At 44.0% G+C, this 20,241-nt stretch overlaps 1 protein-coding gene across 3 annotated transcripts in view; it reads right to left on the reverse strand.

Annotated features, from left to right (window-relative positions):
• The window catches only part of phf14 (PHD finger protein 14), a 131,662-nt gene that overhangs the window by 35,398 nt on the left and 76,023 nt on the right, over positions 1 to 20,241 (reverse strand). The window lies entirely within an intron of this gene.

Here is a 20,241-nt window from a genome sequence, read left to right on the forward strand (position 1 = left end):
TTGATTTTAGCGAAGACTGTAAGCAGCTGAACTGAGAACACTTTAATATCTGTTAATTTATCGCAAGTTATATTGTTATTGCGGTATTCAACAATGTTATCGTATATTTCCCTCATATCATGCAGCCCTAGTGTGAAATTTGACTTTTGTGTGAAAATGGAGTAAGCAAAAAAGGTCCTTAGGTAATGTGATAGAAGGAAACAAGTGAACACCAACATGTAGGCCTAATAAAAGCCATCAGAAGAGCAAGACCCCATGAAAGCTCATCAAATGTGCTGTTGTAATGTCAGCTGCACGTAGGTACTGCTATTCTCTTTTGGTTTTGTCTTGTGGAAGTGGAAGGTCGTGGATATAGACTAATCCTTTCCAAATGGGACTTTAGATTGATATTTCATCCATACATGTGTTCTTGCTACACTGCCCATTAGTAGTTCCACAGATTAGAAATTGAAGATTACTCAGGTTTTAAAAAGTCACTCTGATTCCTGCAGATACACCTGCCATTATTGTCTTGTTGGTTTTCTCTCCCTGTATTCTAAACCCTCATGCTGTCCTTCTTTCCCCTGTAATGGAGACGAATAGAGCAGGTTCAGGTTGACCTCACTGGCTGTTAAGCTGTTATCAGATTTTCATTGGTGAATGTGAATCTCCTTCATTGATTAGGACATAATTGGTACTAATTGTAGTGTGTGTGTGTGTGTGTGTGTGTGTGTGTGTGTGTGTGTGTGTGTGTGTGTGTGTGTGTTTACCAGGCAGGGGGAGCTTGTTGAAGGGCATTCAGCCTCAAACACGATTAAAAGAAAAGTCTGCTCTCTTTGTGCTCTAGTCACAGATACACCAATGCATTTCAAGTATTTTATTGTGTGTCTAGAGAATCAGAAACAGAAAAAGTTTTTTTGCCACAATAAGTACACTTATGTGATTTTTTGATTTGATTTATTTAATTGTATCAAGAATGCCTTACACATGAAAAAAAAGACATCAAATACAATAGAGGATAAAAACACAATAAAGTCCAGGACTTATTTCCATTGTGGTCCTCAAACACGTGGAATTTGCCTTGGTATTGACGTGCAGTATTGACTTCCCTCATATTAGTATATATGCATATTTTCATCAACAGAAATATATTGTGACCGGAGTGTGAACAGGGACATGTGAAAACTGGGACAGAGAATGTTATTGTTAAAATGTTTAACTTTAACTGCAGCCTTTAAACTGCACAGAAAATGACTAGGACTACTGGAGGTTAGCGACGAAATAAATCAGTCTGTACGGGCAGTGGAGTTGTTTGAGTTCCTGCAGGATAGATTTATATCCAACTTGTTATGTATTACTCAGTACAGCCACTTTCTAATGAATGTAGGTGCTCATGGTGTAGTGATTATAAGTGGCGGGCAAAATAGGCCTGTTTCCTGCTCAAAAAGGCAGTGACAGGAGGCAGAAATGAGCAGCTATCTGAGGTAAAATATGAGGTATATTTCAGTTCTTTAGCACAGACCGAAATATATCAGCAACTATTGGATGAAGTGCCATGAACTCTTGTACACACAGCTATGGTGACCAGTAGATTTGGTGATGGCCTGACCTTTCCTCTAGTGCCACCAGCAGGTCAAAGCTTTCACTTATACTGTGAATATTCAATTAAATTGTATTTATAGTATCAAATCATAACAAGAGTTATCTCAAGACACTTTACGGACAGAGTATACATTACCAATACCATTACTGACATTGTAGTTGTCAGATCATAGATGTATTAAACGGATAATTTTGGATCTTTTGAAGTGGGGTTGTATGAGCTACTTCTCCATAGTCAGTGTGTTAGCTACAGAAGATGGCGGAAGTTTGGAGAAGCAGACAGGAGTACCGACAGGGAAAATAAGCAGTTCTGTGGACGGGGGGGCAGCAGCTAAATGGGTTTTAGACATCTAAACAAATCTATATCAGTTTAAGTGTATGCTATTACAACAGGGAACTGAAGCCGGTATATTGCTCTCTTTTGAAGACTGTTTTTAAAAGGTTTTGTTGTGTGGCATTCTGAAGGGAATACCTGCAGGCTCTACACATGGCTGAAAGAAGTACCTCTCAGGTTAAAGGTCCCATCTTCACTTTATGAGGTTTTTAAACATTAATATGCGTTCCCCCAGCCTGCCTACGGTCCCCCAGTGGCTAGAAATGGTGATAGGTGTAAACCGAGCCCTGGGTATCCTGCTCTGCCTTTGAGAAAATGAAAGCTCAGATGGACCAATCAGGAATCTTCTCCTTATGAGGTCATAAGGAGCAAGGTTACCTCCCCTTTCTTTGCTTTGCCCGCCCAGAGAATTTGGCCCCCCCATGAGAGAGAGAGAGACATCATGGCTTTCAAATGAGCAAAGTGGCAGTTGGTCAAGGCCACACCCCCACCCTCCACCTTGCCCCCCCTCTCTCCTCCTCAATAGCTACAGACACAGAAATGGTACATCCTAAGGAAAGCTCATTGTGGGACTGGCTCTAGTGGCTGTAATTCTGCACCAAGGCTGAATTTTGGGAAAGAGACTTCAGATACAGTATTAGGGGACCACTAAGGTCTATATAAAAGAGACTTCAGATACAGTATTAGGGGACCACTAAGGTCTATATACTGTCACATGGGTGGCAGTGAAGGTCAGGGGCCTCGACGGACCAGACCCGGGCGGCAGACGCTGGCTCTGGGGACGTGGAACGTCACCTCTCTGTGGGGAAGGAGCGGAACTGGTGCGGGAGGTGGGCGCTACCGGTTAGATCTGGTGGGGCTTACCTCTACGCACAGTCTCGGTTCTGGAACCATACTCCTGGATAGGGGTTGGACTCTTTTCTTCTCCGGAGTTGCCCAGGGTGTGAGGCGCCGGGCGGGTGTGGGGATACTCACAAGCCCCGGCTGGCGCCGCTGTGTTGGAGTTTACCCGTGTGGACGAGAGGGTCGCCTCCCACGCCTGCGGGTTGTGGGGGGAAAACTCTGACTGTTGTTTGTGCATATGCACCAAACAGGAGTTCGGAGTATTCGGCCTTCTTGGAGACCTTGACTGGAGTCCTGCATGGGGCTCCAGTGGGGACTCCATTGTTCTGCTGGGGGACTTCAACGCACACGTGGGCAATGATGGAGACACCTGGAGGCGTGATTGGGAGGAACGGCCTCCCTGATCTAAACCAGAGTGGTTGTTTGTTGTTGGACTTCTGTGCTAGTCATGGATTGTCTATACTTGAACACTATGTTCGAACATAGGGATGCTCATAAGTGTACCTGGTACCAGAGCACCCTAGGCGAAGGTCAATGATCGATTTCATAATCGTTTCATCTGATCTGAGGCCGTATGTTTTGGACACTCGGGTGAAGAGAGGGGCAGAGCTGTCAACCGATCACCATCTGGTGGTGAGTTGGGTCAGGGGGTGGGGAAGACTCTGGACAGACCTGGTAAGCCCAAGCGTGTAGTGCGGGTAAATTGGGAACGTCTGGAGGAGGCCCTGTCCGACAGACTTTCAACTCACACCTCCGGCGGAGCTTTTCGTGCATCCCTGTGGAGGCTGGGGGCATTGAACCCGAGTGGACAATGTTCAAAGTTTCCATTGCTGAAGCTGCGGCGAGGAGCTGTGGTCTTAGGATCTTAGGTGCCTCAGGGGCGGTAACCCACGAACACCGTGGTGGACACCAGTGGTCAGGGAAGCCGTCCGACTGAAGAAGGAGTCCTTCCGGGATATGTTATCTCGGAGGACTCCGGAGGCAGTTGCAGGGGTACCGAAGGGCCCGAAGGGCTGCAGCCTCTGCCGTGAAAGAGGCAAAGCAGCGGGTGTGGGAGAAGTTTGGAGAAGACATGGAGAAGGACTTTTCGGTCGGCACCAAAGTGTTTCTGGAAAACTGTTCGCCACCTCAGGAGGGGCGGGGAACCATCCAAGCTGTGTACAGTAAGGATGGGACACTGTTGACCTCCACTGAGGAGGTAATAGGGCGGTGGAGGGAGCACTTTGAGGAACTCCTGAATCCGACTAATACGCCCCTCTATGTTAGAGGCAGAGCTGGAGGATAACGGGGATTGTCGTCGATTTCCCAGGCGGAAGTCACTGATGTAGTCAAACAACTACACAGTGGCAAAGCCCCGGGATTGATGAGATCCGTCCAGAAATGCTCAAGGCTCTGGGTGTGGAGGGGTTGTCCTGGTTGACACGCCTCTTCAACATTGCGTGGAAGTCTGGGACGGTGCCAAAGGAGTGGCAGACTGGGGTGGTGGTTCCTCTTTTTAAAAAAGGGGGACCAGAGGGTGTGTGCCAATTATAGGGGTATCACACTTCTCAGCCTCCCTGGTAAAGTCTACTCCAAGGTGCTGGAAAGGAGGGTTCGGCCGATAGTTGAACCTCGGGTTGAGGAGGAACAATGCGGATTCCGTCCTGGTCGTGGAACAACGGACCAGCTCTTCCTCTCGCAAGGATCCTGGAGGGAGCCTGGGAGTATGCCCAACCGGTCTACATGTGTTTTGTGGATTTGGAGAAGGCGTATGACCGGGTCCCCGGGAGATACTGTGGGAGGTGCTGCGGGAGTATGGGGTGAGGGGGTCTCTACTCAGGGCCATCCAATCTCTGTATGACCAAAGTGAGAGCTGTGTCCGGGTTCTCGGTAGTAAGTCGGACTCGTTTCAGGTGAGGGTTGGCCTCCGCCAGGGCTGCGCTTTGTCACCAATCCTGTTTGTAATATTTATGGACAGGATATCGAGGCGTAGTCGGGGTGGGGAGGGGTTGCAGTTTGGTGGGCTGGGGATCTCATCGCTGCTCTTTGCAGATGATGTGGTCCTGATGGCATCATCGGCCTGCGACCTTCAGCACTCACTGGATCGGGTTCGCAACCGAGTGTGAAGCGGTTGGGATGAGGATCAGCACCTCTAAATCGGAGGCCATGGTTCTCAGCAGGAAACCGATGGAATGCCTTCTCCAGGTAGGGAATGAGTCCTTACCCCAAGTGAAGGAGTTCAAGTACCTTGGGGTTTTGTTCGCGAGTGAGGGGACAATGGGCGGGAGATTGGTCGGAGAATCGGCGCAGCGGGTGCGGTATTGCATTCAATCTATCGCACCGTTGTGGACGAAAAGAGAGCTGAGCCAGAAGGCAAAGCTCTCGATCTACCGGTCAGTTTTCGTTCCTACCCTCACCTATGGTCATGAAGGCTGGGTCATGACCGAAAGAACGAGATCCAGGGTACAAGCGGCGAAATGGGTTTCCTCAGGAGGGTGGCTGGCGTCTCCCTTAGAGATAGGGTGAGAAGCTCAGTCATCCGTGAGGAGCTCGGAGAGAGCCGCTGCTCCTTGCGTCGAAAAGGAGCCAGTTGAGGTGGTTCGGGCATCTGGTAAGGATGCCCCCTGGGCGCCTCCCTAGGGAGGTGTTCCAGGCACGTCCAGCTGGGAGGAAGCCTCGGGGAAGACCCAGGACTAGGTGGAGGGATTATATCTCCAACCTGGCCTGGGAACGCCTCGGGATCCCCCAGTCGGAGCTGGTTAATGTTGCTCGGGAAAGGGAAGTTTGGGGTCCCCTGCTGGAGCTGCTCCCCCCGCGACCCGACACCGGATAAGCGGACGAAGATGGATGGATGGATGGATGGATAAGGTCTATATAAAAGAGACTTCAGATACAGTATTAGGAGACCACTAAGGTCTATATAAAAGAGACTTCAGATACAGTATTAGGGGACCACTAAGGTCTATATAAAAGAGACTTCAGATACAGTATTAGGGGACCACTAAGGTCTATATAAAAGAGACTTCAGATACAGTATTAGGGGACCACTAAGGTCTATATAAAAGAGACTTCAGATACAGTATTAGGGGACCACTAAGGCCTATATAAAAGAGACTTCAGATACAGTATTAGGGGACCACTAAGGTCTATATAAAAAAGAGACTTCAGACACAGTAGGGGACCACTAAGGTCTATATAAAGAGACTTCAGATACAGTATTAGGGGACCACTAAGGTCTATATAAAAGAGACTTCAGATACAGTATTAGGGGACCACTAAGGTCTATATATAAAAGAGACTTCAGATACAGTATTAGGGGACCACTAAGGTCTATATAAAAGAGACTTCAGATACAGTATTAGGGGACCACTAAGGCCTATATAAAAGAGACTTCAGATACAGTATTAGGGGACCACTAAGGTCTATATAAAAGAGACTTCAGATACAGTATTAGGGGACCACTAAGGTCTATATAAAAGAGACTTCAGATACAGTATTATGGGGACCACTAAGGCCTATATAAAAGAGACTTCAGATACAGTATTAGGGGACCACTAAGGTCTATATAAGGGGACCACTTCAGACTTAGATACTGTATTAGGGGACCACTAAGGTCTATATAAAAGAGACTTCAGATACAGTATCAGGGGACCACTAAGGTCTATATAAAAGAGACTTCAGATACAGTATTAGGGGACCACTAAGGTCTATATAAAAGAGACTTCAGATACAGTATTAGGGGACCACTAAGGCCTATATAAAAGAGACTTCAGATACAGTATTAGGGGACCACTAAGGTCTATATAAAAGAGACTTCAGACACAGTATTAGGGACCACTAAGGTCTATATAAAAGAGACTTCAGATACAGTATTAGGGGACCACTAAGGTCTATATAAAAGAGACTTCAGATACAGTATTAGGGGACCACTAAGGCCTATATAAAAGAGACTTTAGAAACAGTATTAGGGGACCACTAAGGTCTATATAAAAGAGACTTCAGATACAGTATTAGGGGACCACTAAGGTCTATATAAAAGAGACTTCAGATACAGTATTAGGGGACCACTAAGGCCTATATAAAAGAGACTTTAGACACAGTATTAGGGGACCACTAAGGTCTATATAAAAGAGACTTCAGATACAGTATTAGGGGACCACTAAGGTCTATATAAAAGAGACTTCAGATACAGTATTAGGGGACCACTAAGGTCTATATAAAAGAGACTTCAGATACAGTATTAGGGGACCACTAAGGTCTATATAAAAGAGACTTGAGATACAGTATTAGGGGACCACTAAGGTCTATATAAAAGAGACTTCAGGTACAGTATCAGGGGACCACTAAGGTCTATATAAAAGAGACTTCAGATACTGTATTAGGGGACCACTAAGGTCTTTATAAAAGAGACTTCAGATACAGTATTAGGGGACCACTAAGGCCTATATAAAAGAGACTTCAGATACTGTATTAGGGGACCACTAAGGTCTATATAAAAGAGACTTCAGATACAGTATTAGGGGACCACTAAGGTCTATATAAAACCGTCAGATGGGGTAGGTCCTGACTGCCTATGCTTGGATATTGGATACATTCTATTTTCATTTTTGTATCTAAAGAGACGTGTGAAGTTGAGGCATTCAGGGAGCTGCTGATCCACTCTCCTCGCCTCAGCCAATAAGATGAGGATTTATTGACTCAGCGGGCGATCACTGCTCCTCCACATGGATTCTCTTTCATTTTGTTAGGATCTTCGGTCTTTTCATGCTGCAGTTTCAGGATGAATATCATAAAATCCCATTACACACTCTGTCCAAGAAGCTGTCTGTGCATGATTTATGGCAGCCAATGTTTGGATATCAATTACTAGTCCTCAACAATGAAGCCGGCTCTGTGTTGGACGCGTGTGCTGAAAGGAATTAGGCGGTTTGACGCTATCAGATCTGATGGCTCTACAGACATGTACAATATAGTAAATGGTAACTGTGCCTCAGGCTCTGCCTGGGCTGAGAACATGAAGCTGTCGACAGCTTGTTCAGGGTCATTTGGCATTCTATTGTTCACTTTGTATCTATAAGGAAAGTATCTGTAAGCAAACCAACAGCGTATTTCTGGTCATTCAAATTTCCTAATGATCTTCCATGACTTTTATAATGTCATATCAATATGTTTTATAACACCGACAACCATCAAAAGAGGTTTCAAATGCATTCTGTGGATACAGCTGTAGCTATTTTCTGAAGATACTGATAAGTGGCTTGTCTGACAGCAACCAATTTGAATTCAGGAGTCTTTTTCTCCTGCAAAAGGGAGAAATCTGCTGTTCCTTAAAGGAGCTTCCCTGGTCTTATAACACGCCGAAAGCCTGCCAGATCTTCCTTTGGTCCAAAAGTCAGAATCATCCAAAAAATGCTTTCACACTATAAACGAACCAGACTATGGTTCAGTTCAGTTTGATCCGGACCGAGACTTCCTCTTTTGGTCAGACCAAATTTTGGCTGTCCGAGGGAAGTTTCACACCTGTAATTTTGGTTCGGATCAAACTGAAAAGTCCGAAAGTCCGGACCAAACAAGGTAGGTGTGAAAGCCCCAGTGATTGGTTTAAAGAAATGCCAATAAACCAGAGGAGGTTTTTCTCCCATCCCGGAATGCTGTGTGGACTAGCCAGACCCTCCTCCACAGCTCTGTGAAAGAGGGTCTGGCAAAGCGAGACTAGTTTACCATTAAACTCCTGAGGACCCCTTTAACAGGAACATAGGAGTAACATCAGCCACCTAGACCAGTGGTTCCCACACTTTTTCACGTCAAGGAACCCTAAAATGACCCAAATTAGACTACAGACCCCCATTTGATAAGATTTTGTCCCAGGGTCCCCATCTGATAGGATTTTTGCTTTTAGAGGTTTTATTACAGAAGGTGTATGAAACCCATGAGCAAAATTGTCATACATTCTGTCATTGTGTTACTTATCGATGAAATTATAACGAAAATAAATGATTCTCCATTGGTCCCGGGACCCACTGGAACACCCTGGAACCCCATCAAGGACCCCTGAGGTTCCCTGGGCCCCACTTTGAAACCACTGATCTAGACTGGTTGTGTTTAACAGGCTCATGTCAGCTGGTAATACCCTCTGCTTTCAACAACTCAGATTGTAGAATGCAAATTATAACCCTCAGATAGAAGCAGAGATTTCTTGGGGCATTTGGTCATCTGTCCTTGCACGTATATTTCTCACACTGGACCACTGGACATCTACAACTACATTCTGAGTTGATCCCTGATGTCAGCAATTAACTTGGTAACATATCAATAGGAATGATGGCCAAAAGCACAAAAATAAGATCCAAGTTGCAATAAACCAGAATTATCCTGTAAGCAACCAACAGAACACAGTGGGGACCTTGATTTAGACTGAGCCCAGCTAAACTCTAATAAGCATAAAGTTATGGAAAGTAGCCCTCTGGCACTCGGCTAAGAAAAGCTGTCAATAGGTCTAATAATATACTTGTAGTGTTTACATATTAAGTGTGGTAGATTTACTAAAATCAGAGTAGAAATTTAATTGGCATAGATAATTGGCATCTTATGAGTTGTAGGGGCATACGCTAACAGCTGCTGCACATTAGCACAAACATGCCGAGGCAGGTGGATCTCTCTCACACACACACACACACACACACACACACACACACACACACACACACACACAGTAAAGAATCTTGGATGGGCTGAGCAGGCATATCTGCCTGGGAAACGATGGGAATTGTAAGTGCCCTCCGGCCACCTAGTGAATAGAAGACAAATGACCAAAGTGTGCGTGCTCCACTAATGAGCACACTCCTATTGTCGCACACAAACTGCCAATTGATTTCACATGAATCTCCAACTAAGGCGTAAAGGAAGGACCTATCTCTTCAGTTTCGCTGCTGGAGAGTCTTAAAGACCTTCCAAACTCACGGGAGCGCTCTTTTTATTTGACAAGACTGTGACGACTGCACACATGCTTCCCTAATTCCTTTACCATAATGAACCCTTGTTTAATGTTTGTTGTGTATGGCGGGGAAGATCTGTGAATTAAAGCACTGCTAAATGATGCCGACGCAGGGTTTTCTGTATTTGTGGTAGAGTGGGTTTTAATCTTTACCGAGAGTTGACCAACACGACTCCAGTCCACTGCCAAGGGCCTGGAAACACAGACAGCAGTTTCTGGCAGAAATACATGATCTTTTCCTTTGAGGGAAGGGAGAGGTAGAGGCCCAAATGAAGGAAGCTATCATAGCATTAGCTGTGTACAAGATAATAATGCTAATAATACAAGACAGGAGTTGATGGTGTGGTCTGGTGTGAATTGGCAATAATCAATTTCATCTGTATGTGTGTTGAACACAATAGACAGCGGGGATAAACGGAAATAAAATACAAATAATCAAACAAATCCCAAACGGTTTTATTTATTATTCATTTCCAAAAATGCCTGACTGTTCCTTTAAGCATTCAGTATTTTTTTTCTGTTGAGAAAGTGGTGCGTCATCCATTCATTCAAACACTCAACGTAGGTATTCAATCACACAATCAACCAACTATCTAACTGGACTGCTCTGTGTGTTAACTGTGGTCCGCTCCAGCTGGCTGTCGTGTACATTTTGTCTCACCTGACAGGAGCCTGTATACAAACTTACAACACTATCTTTATTGGCAATACCCGTTTTGTAAAAGATGTATGTTTGTTCAGGAAAGAGGTTAGAGCCACACTGTAAACTCACTACCTACCACTTGACCACTTTGGTCAGACACTGAAGGTTATGCTTAAGTCCCTGAAGATGCAGTACTGCAAATAGCCACTAGATGGTGATTCCAGAAAACTCTGGTTTTAAAGAAATCTATTCAGACAGAACCACAAGTCTCCCACACTGTTGGTTACTTGGACTACATTACATTCCAATTAATGCAAATGACTAAAAGGGTATGAGATCTCTGGTTTCCTCACAGTTTTTGATCCAATGCACCGTTGAGTAGTATGTTGAGCAATACCTTTGTTAAGGATTTTACCCAAAGAACTATATTCAAAAGGTCAAGATTTTCATGGGACTGTCCCAGGTTTCTCCCTAAAAGGAAGATTTTCTCATCACCCAGGTTTCTTCCCAAGAGGGAGTTTTACCTCGCCACTAAATGCTTGCTCTTGGGGGAATTACTGGAATTGTTGGGTCTTTGTAAATTATAGAATGTGGTCTAGACCTACTCTATTTGTAAAGTGTCCTGAGATAACTCTTGTTACGTTTTGATACTATAAATCAACTTGAATTGTTTGAAAAAAATCAAAAAGCAGCATTTGGCTCTTGGAGATGGTGAATTTGGCCCTTACTGGCTGAACTACTTAAGTTAGCCAGCGTTGTTCACTGTCTGAGTCACCTGCTCCCAACACTGCCCTTACACACCCAGCCACAGCAAGGTCCTTGATGTTATCAAAGCAATTTGGCCCTGCTTTAATCATTGGGAAAATTGAGCAGCCCCCCCCCCTGCACTTTGGAAGCAGACAAAATCCAATCACTCATAGGAGAGGTTATTGATTGATGTAATCTTATTGGAGGTGAGGTGGTGGAGGGGACATGATTGATTGCTTTTGTCTACTACACATGTTGCTCTCGGCTGGTGATTTGTGTCCACTTTCTTTTGGTATTTAATCTCTGTGTGAAGTTCTCAGATCCACCTCCCCCCTCCCCGGTGTGACCCCAGGACCCGTATTGCCAAGCGGGGCTTCATGGCCCACAAATCTAAGCTGGCTTCATTTGATCTCATCCACATCACTGTCACATTGCTGTCCAGGTGTCATAAAGAGTAAGCGCAATCGCTCGAGGCTCCGCACGGTGCCTCCATTCATCCACAGATGCTGCAGAAATATTCGGTGACGTATCACCACAACTACATTAAATCACACTGATGAGGACATTGATGACACAATATTAGACCGAGTCAGTTGGATAGAATAGAAAATGACGTGGCTAAATGTGAGCTCTTTGGACTTGGGGACTGTAGTGAGATAATTCATTCTAAGGGAACCATGGCGGAGAAGTAGTTAGACCAAGATATAATGTCACATAACATACTTTTAATCATTAAGTCTGTTCATAAGCTCATTTCTAAATTGTATCTGTTAATTTATTTATCCACAGCAGTTGATCAGCACAAGCATATTGGGTTTTGAAAATAACACCGAAGAAACCAGCATGAAGTAATTCAAGCAAGCTTATGCAACTTTTGCAAAGGCAACACTTACGCTGACGCAGCCTTGTCACCATGGGCATGTGTGACAATTATGAGATAAGGGTTAAACGCAGCAAAACGCAACGTGACATCATGACTTTGCGTAAACATACACCCCACTTTCCTAAAGCCAAATTCATGTACGCATTTTGAGCTATTGGTGTGTATGTCTACGCTGTATACAGCAGATGTAAATACACATCGTGAAACGTGCCGTGCTATCGCAAGAACAACGTCACACACACGTAAAAAAAACATGACGGTGACCAACGTCACACGCTTAGGAAAACAATAAACGGTTGGGTTTAGGACAAGAACATTGGGGAAGGCTTTATTTAAAAAGAAAAAAAAACGATTGATGAACGCCACACACGGGACGTCACCCCAACTAACCTCGCTCCGCGGACTTCTGTCCTTTCATAATACTCACTACGGCGATAAGTCACATGTATTGTAGGTCAATTGCGGCTGAACGGCGTTGATAAACACGCCAAGCGATTATGCGTCTTGATAACACGCCAAAATGGCATATGAATTGGCGTGTCATACATACACCACTTCATGAGATCAGTCTGGCAAAACAGCAGTACAATTTGACAAAGTTGAAAGTCAGCAAACTAGTTATGTAATGTCTGTTACACCTCTTCCTACCTGGACGCCATGCCAACGAGCAAATATCCGATAGTTTCAGCGGTTCTCATGATGTTCCAACCTGCTCAGTGCGTCAGCAGACAGGTTAAGCTACGTGTTGACTGTTTGGAGAACAGCTCGCCCTGGCTTTGAAGTTTCGTGCACTTCCTCCACCTCATTGGTCAAAATTGGCACTGAAACTGCACTCCGACAATATATAAAAAAAAGGTTGACAAAAGGTAACTTACCTTAGCAAATGTTAGCTGCTTGTTAGCAGAACAATAGTAAAGTGCCAACCGCCAACCTAGCTGAGCCGCTCCCGGGTTAAACTACAAAATATTTTATCATCAGATGTGCCTTTCGCTTTGACGGCGACGGCATTTTTGGGGCTTGAAACGCAAAAAAGTGAAACCACCCTCCAGAGTGGAAACCTTAAAAACACTCCACCGTCGTGTTACCGTCTAAAGGGTAAAAACGCACTGTGCAAGTGTGTGTGTGTGTGTGTGTGTGTGCTGTGTGCTGCGTGTGTGCATTGTTTGGAGCAATAACTCCACCTCCTCGTCTGTGTGTATATATATATATATATATCAAATAACGCTAGTCGAAACGCGGAATAAAAAGTGAGAACGCAACGTCACTTTTGCGTTTTCTCTTCAGATCGTTTCTGTCTAAACGTAGACTTTCAGAGGAACACAAATGCAATGTTGACAGGCTTTCTCAGGGATTGTAGTTGAACAAAAAAGAGCAGTGTTGACTTTGGATTTTAACATCTACATCCACTCCTTCGATTAGGCTACTGTGACCCTCTCCGTGACTGTAGCTGACTAAAACAAAAATCTCATCCCTCTCTTGCAAAGCGAAATTGCTCGTAGTATATCTGGAGTACACTTGCACTGTGGCAGTGACCATCTGTCACTGTGGCCAACAGTTATGTGATGATAGTAATGCTTAAACAAGTCTATGGATATGTTTTTTTTTTTTAACATTAGCAACCATAAGCTACTGGTCCTACCAGAATAAGTAGGGGTGTAACAACACCACCAGAGTGTATTGAATTGAGCAAAGGTGTGTTTAGTTTCTTTTAAATTCACTTCACCTGTTTATAATAATTGTGCCTATTCTGATTAGCTTCTCTGTGGCTGAACCTCTTGAGGGGTAGATATTAAGAAAGGCCAGCGGCTCCCATGTTCACCTTTCCTTATCAAAACCAAACCAGGCTGCAAAAACAATGGCACAAATCAAAAACACTAAACTGAGCACTGAGCTAAAGAACCTTAATAATGAGACACAGAACCTGTAGGGGTTATTGATGGTTGTTGCTTCCCACCTGCTTTGTACCCACAGTCGTGGGTCTATGTATTGACGGTGGGTTTGTGGCGTGCAAAAAAACTTTTTTTTCTCTCCAGCAGCCCTGGTGTCTGAGCCCAGTAGCTGAAACAAGGCAATGAATTTATCACAAGTGGGCAATGCAATTACCTTGGGAGTGGCCACATGATAGAAATCAATATGACACAAAGCACTCAGCCATTGACTCTCATCCATGACAAAGTGCGCCGGTGTCTTTCCATAGAAAGGAGTGGATATAGGAGTGGATTATTGGACTTTGTGAGCCTCCTACTTTTTTGATTTACGGCTGGTCACGGCAACATTAGAAAAGAGCCATTGTTTTACAAGAGGGGGAAGAAATGAATGGACTGCTGAAGTCGCACCTATGGAGAAAGCCAAGTCAGAGTGGCTGCCTTTATTAGCTAATCTGGACACAACTCATTCACAGTGAAGTCTACAGCCCTCACCTGGTGCTTTGTATGTGACTGAAGGCATGTTTCTTTCTATTTCCAGCAGGGGGCCCCAGTGAACTGGCTACAACCCTGGAGAAGAGTCAATTTCAGTAGGTCTGTGCCCTCACCTCTGTGGGACAAACTCAAGCCTTGTAGTGTCTGACCCGGCCAGAAACTCTCGTCTCTCTATTGGTACATTGCCACGGAAATTCCACTAGAGATACAAACAACTTGTTAGACCACTGCAACTCCAATAAAATAAGTCTATGAGGAGGTAATCAATTAAGATATGTGGCTTTGTGGCTCCTGTTTCGTGTGTAATGATTAAATATGGGGTAGGAGGCAACACGGTGCAGTTAGAAGAGGATAAGACAGAAACCAGTTAAGGAAGGGAGAGGGAAGAGCGTGTACCTCAGGAAGCACTGGAGCAAACCCACACTGTGGCAGAATCAGTGGGATAAAGAGACGAGAGAAGAAGCTGGGGAGTAATAGATTGTAGCTGCTTGGCCACACTTCCCACACAGCCCCAGTCCCAGCTATTGTGTTTTCGGTTTTAATAGGGGAGAAAAAGGGTGAAGTCAGCAAAAACAAAATGCCGCCATTAAATCATCTCCCCGGATCCGGTGTCAGAGCAGTAATGGGAAACGCACTCATCATCGGAAAGGTTACTGCTTTCCAGAAACCTCCCTGCTAGCTTTTCTCTCTCTTTGCCCCTCCCCTTCTTGAGCCCCCTGGCCCCAGTCTCATCCCCTAACCAGAAACCAGCTGGAGCCGAGCTCATCTCTAGTGCGTCCGTCGCTGTTCGGTCCCCAAAGACCCCGGGGTCGAGGATGAGGGATTGGGGCGTCTACAGTTCACCACGGTAAGCTGGTTCCATCTCTCGGAGGTTCCACGTTGAAAACCAAAATGTCTCTTTCTGTCTTGTCCCACAATTGTTTAAAGAACAAAGTCTGCCCATCCACCTGCAGACAAAGTGCCTTTTTGTTGGTAGTACGTGGCTACATTTCAAGTTGACCTTTATATATGACTGCGGACAGCAGTATCCTCTGGCAAAAACTGGCCAACTGCAAAATATCTCAACAACTACTTAAAAAAAAGATCCACTTACTGGTTGAAAGCTCCAAAACAAATTGAGTCCACTCCAGTGAGTGGACTTTGTGCTTAGAATGTTTTGTGAAAGGCCATTTTTCTATTTTTTTTCAAGGTCTGCAATGAACCTTCAAAAGGACAGTTCACCTCAAAATCTGAAATACATATTTTATCTCTAACCTGTAGTGCTCATTGAAGGAAGCGCACTCATGTACGTCTTCCTTGTGATCCGACATTGCTAGCTCACGGAGATGAGCTCATCTGAGCTGGCTAACGTTATAGCTTAGCTGAGGAGGAGGCCACTGCTTCCTTCTGTGCGGTGATATGGTAAGCGGGTGTATTTTGGTAGAATACATGAAACTGCTCCCAACCAGACCTGTGGATTATCTTGAGTAACGCTGTCATTTTTGGAGCTTTAAACACCACAAGCCGAGTGCCAACTAGTTTCATTATATCGGAGAGAAGGCAGACGTCTCTACGGCCAATGTCACCGGGCAACTCACGCAAAACAGTCTAGATGGATAAATAACACTACAGGAAAAATATGTATTTTTGATTTTGGGGTGAACTGTACCTGTAAAGTTCAACTAATGCCATGCAATATAATGTAGATGATCCATAACGTTTCCAGTGACCCCCTTCACCTTTGCTCTAATGCTTAGTCAAGCTCCATCAATCCTTTCTACATATATACTGTAATGTTGATGGATATTTTAACTCTCAACTATAGATTTCAGTATTGGCCTCAACACTCTAGTATTGGTCAGGCTCTGATCAACATCTAAGTGCCAGGTTTAAATGAAATGTACTGTCACGCACTCCAGAGGATGAACCATTTACATTTTGGACACTGAATGACACGCCAAGATGTCAACTTTAGACACAGATATCATTATTATCATATCAGATATCTCATTAACTAATGGCGTTTTCCCATCACATGTACCTGCTCGACTCGCCTCGACTCTACTCGCCTTTTTTGGTTTTCCATTATGAAAAAAAGTCCCTGGTACCTGCCAACAGGTACTTTATTTAGTACCACCTCCTTGGAGGCTCCAAGCGAGCTGAGGCGATACCAAAAGGTGAGGTGAAAACCTGCAGGCTCCTGATTGGTTGGAGAGAATCGTCACTAATCACTGCATCATCATTGCTAGCGACAGACGGGGTATATATATATATATATATATATATACAAAATGCATGTTTGGAGAACTGTGTAAGAATGGCCATGATGTTTAGTGTTTCATTTCTGTCCTACTTTAGGGTCTGATGTGATGCACAGCGCCATATGCTGTTTCAGTTTGGTTTTAGTTTTTCTTAAGGTTTTAGTTTTTATTTAGTTTTAGTTTACTAAAAATATTTTTTACTACGTATTTTCGTTTTAGTTTACTATAATAACTCTGGTCCTGAGCAATACACCTGCTGTGACATACAGTAGTTGCTTCCCCTAGCAATGCTAGAGTTAGCTAACAGCTAGCTTTTTTGGGACCAGACTATTCCGGGAACAAAAGCGTTCATTCTGGAAGTTACATCGCTGAGGTTTGAAATCTTTGAGTTTGCTACAATGTCACATCTCTGGTCTCTCTTTCTACAAGCGACGGAGAGCGAGCAGGACCCAGCACTACGGTGGCCCACAGGGGCAAACACACTGCAACTTCAAGGTGCTGTAGGTAGGACTGTGAAATTGGAACATTGACAACTTCTCAGTCCTTCCCCCATTTCGCCAAAGCCCAAAACTAAACCCCTCCCCCCACAAGGGAGAATGAATGCTTGTGCCTGAGCAGTGATTGACATGCAATTAGACACCCCCCCTGGCCCTGATTGGTGCATCTGAACAGGGAGCGGTGGATTTTTGCAAATCGCACTACAGGCTGTAGGTGGTGCCAGAGGAGCTGGATTTCTTTTGTAAATTACCTGCTTCATGTAGTTTCAGCAAACTGACAGAAAGTTGCAAGCTGCAAATACACACAACACAACCAAATACACAAACGCGCTGCAAATACACAAACAAAAAAGAAAAGAACACAATCCCCGAAAACAATTATTTGTATTTGGTTGTGTTGTGTGTAATTTTTCTTAGCGTGTTGGCTAAATGCTGCACGTTAATGAAGTCAAATTAATGAAGAGGTTTTCTCAATTTGCTTGCTGTTACTTGTTTCATTAAGTTGCAGTGCGTTTGCTACCGTTGGCCACCGTACAGAATGCCATTCGGCAGTGTAACAGTTAACAGGGGTCCCCTCTCAATACACTACAACAGTAATTGCATAACGCACTACTAATATGGCCCGTAAATCTCAAGAGCTCGCACTGGACATGGCACCTGGGTCCTCAGTAATACACCAATACCGCCAAGTGTGAAGTCGATCAGATGAATGGTTGTGGAGACAATTGAAGGACAGACAGACACACAGAGACTCCTTTCATTTTAGTTAGATGCTTAGTTATGAAATGACCAAAAGTAAAGGTGCTCAGATATTGGGGATCAGCAGCTGCAATACTTTGGACCAACAGTTTTCACTGTTTTTAAGAGAAAGGAAGTCTATGTTGATCAAACCTCGTCAGTGAGAGAATCCAGCAGATCAGTTCTAGACTGTACTTATGTGGGCTGAGAAGCACAGTCTTGTCTGAGGCACCCCGCCCAACAAGAAGGCCACTTCCCAGGTGATAAATCACAAATGACAGAGGGCATTACACAAACGGACTGCCACAGTCGCACCTTTAGAACAATTAATTAGCTGGCTGACACTCATTTATCACTGCGGCAATAAGGTGAAAAAGTCAAGAGTTTATTAAAGCTCTGCTTAATTTTCAAGAGCTATAGGCCAGAGGCTGAGACACTTCACATACACAACAGCAGCGACATTCACATTCTTACTTCATACAGTATCACAGCAACACAGTACATCATCAGAAATATTCCCTTAAAAAGCATGGGTGTAAACAAACGTGAACAAATGTTTGGCAATTAAAAGAAAAGCATGGTAGTCGCTTTAAGACTACATCACAAATCAGAATTCAACTCGGTTCACAACACAAGCTTATGACATATAATCAAGTATGTAGGCACAAAAATGTATGTATGGCTGCTTCAATAAATATTGTACACATTGTCACACTACGTAGCTACCTGGCATTCAAATTCTACAAGACCACATCACTTGTTTTCAGTTTTAAAATTACTGTACAGATCTGGATAACTAGATACAACCATGCATTGTAGAACTGACATGCAGTCGTTGAGACTGACTGAGTTTAAGTGATGGGAAAGGACTGGTCAGGAGTCTGCAAGTCCTGCTGCACCGAGGTCCCGTCTCTAAAGACAAACCCAGTGTGGTGTTGTATCTGGACACAATCGTCTAGAGAAGCAGAAAGCGGTGAACTGAGCATGGGTTTGACTGCTCCCAAAAGCATGCATATAGAGCCCTGTACAGAGTGACATGAGGGCAGAATGTGACACTTGTCAGGAGCCCTGACAGAGCAGCAAGCAGCTGTTGTTTTGACAGCACTGACTAAAAGCCCCCAGGGACACGGAGACAACGCTGGGCTTCTTTCTGAGGACGTGTCAGTTCAACTGTCACTTTAAGATATGGACACAGAGGAAGACTTTTAAATGCCTAAAGACACTTAAGACATTTGGACTAATATTTAAGTGCTATAACCACTAACTACACTAGTTTGTTTCTACGACAGACACTTTATAGTAGCATTCATATTCTGCTACACTTGATACACCAGAAACAGTTGGCCTTTTCTATACAAAACACTGACTTTTCTTAATGCTTCTGCTCCTCTATTTACTTAGAACACACAGCACAAAACTCACGTCTGAAAAAGCCTGGGGTCAAGTGTGTTTGTAATTAACCAAGTCCACACTGAAATGCTCAGGGTGATTGGGTGGCAGATGGCTCAATCAATAACAGTGATTGGTACTGATGAGAGGTTGTATAAGGGGGTCACCAGCCTAGTAGCAATGAAAAAAAAAGTAGTTGATCTCAAATAATTCCCATTAGGGCTGAGCAATATATCAATAATATATCGACATCGATATAGAAGATCTTAAATTTTGGATATCGTAATATCGTGTTCTGAAGTGTTGTCTTCTCCTGGTTCTAAAGGCTACGTTACAGTAAAGTGATGTCATTGTCTGAATTTACCAGACTGTTGTAGCTGTTCTATTGTTTGCCTTTACCAACTAAGACACTGAATCCACATTATTGATGATTATTTATCTAAAATCTTATTGTGTTAATTTTTTGTGAAAGCACCAAAAGTCAACCCTACAATATTGCGGCAATATCGACATCGAGATATTTACTCAAAAACAGCGTGATATTTGATTTTTGTTTTCTCCATATCGCCCAGCTCTAATTCCCATACATACATGCTGGATGCAGGGGAGCACTTAGAGGGATAGAGAGGAATTATTCCAGATAGCGTCCAAAGTCAGAGACTGAGTGAAGCAGGTTTCTGCCTGTTGTTGTTCCACCCGTTTCCTACAGAGAGAGAGAGAGCTCAGCTGCCAACGTGAGCAATCCAGAAGCTTGTCCGCTTTGGACGGACTTGTTCCTCTCAACCACCAGTTTATAACATCATCTCTAAATGGGCACTTGAGCTTTTTTAGAAAGCTGCTTTTTCATGGAAAACAGTGCATCTTCAGTGGTCTCCTTGGTTCATTAGTGGGTATACTGTTATCAAAAAACTAAGAATTCTGCCTTTCTGCCCGTCCTATCAAATAAACTGATT

The sequence above is a fragment of the Perca flavescens genome, chromosome 14, assembly GCF_004354835.1.
Source record: "Perca flavescens isolate YP-PL-M2 chromosome 14, PFLA_1.0, whole genome shotgun sequence".
Classification (NCBI taxonomy): Eukaryota; Metazoa; Chordata; class Actinopteri; order Perciformes; family Percidae; genus Perca; species Perca flavescens.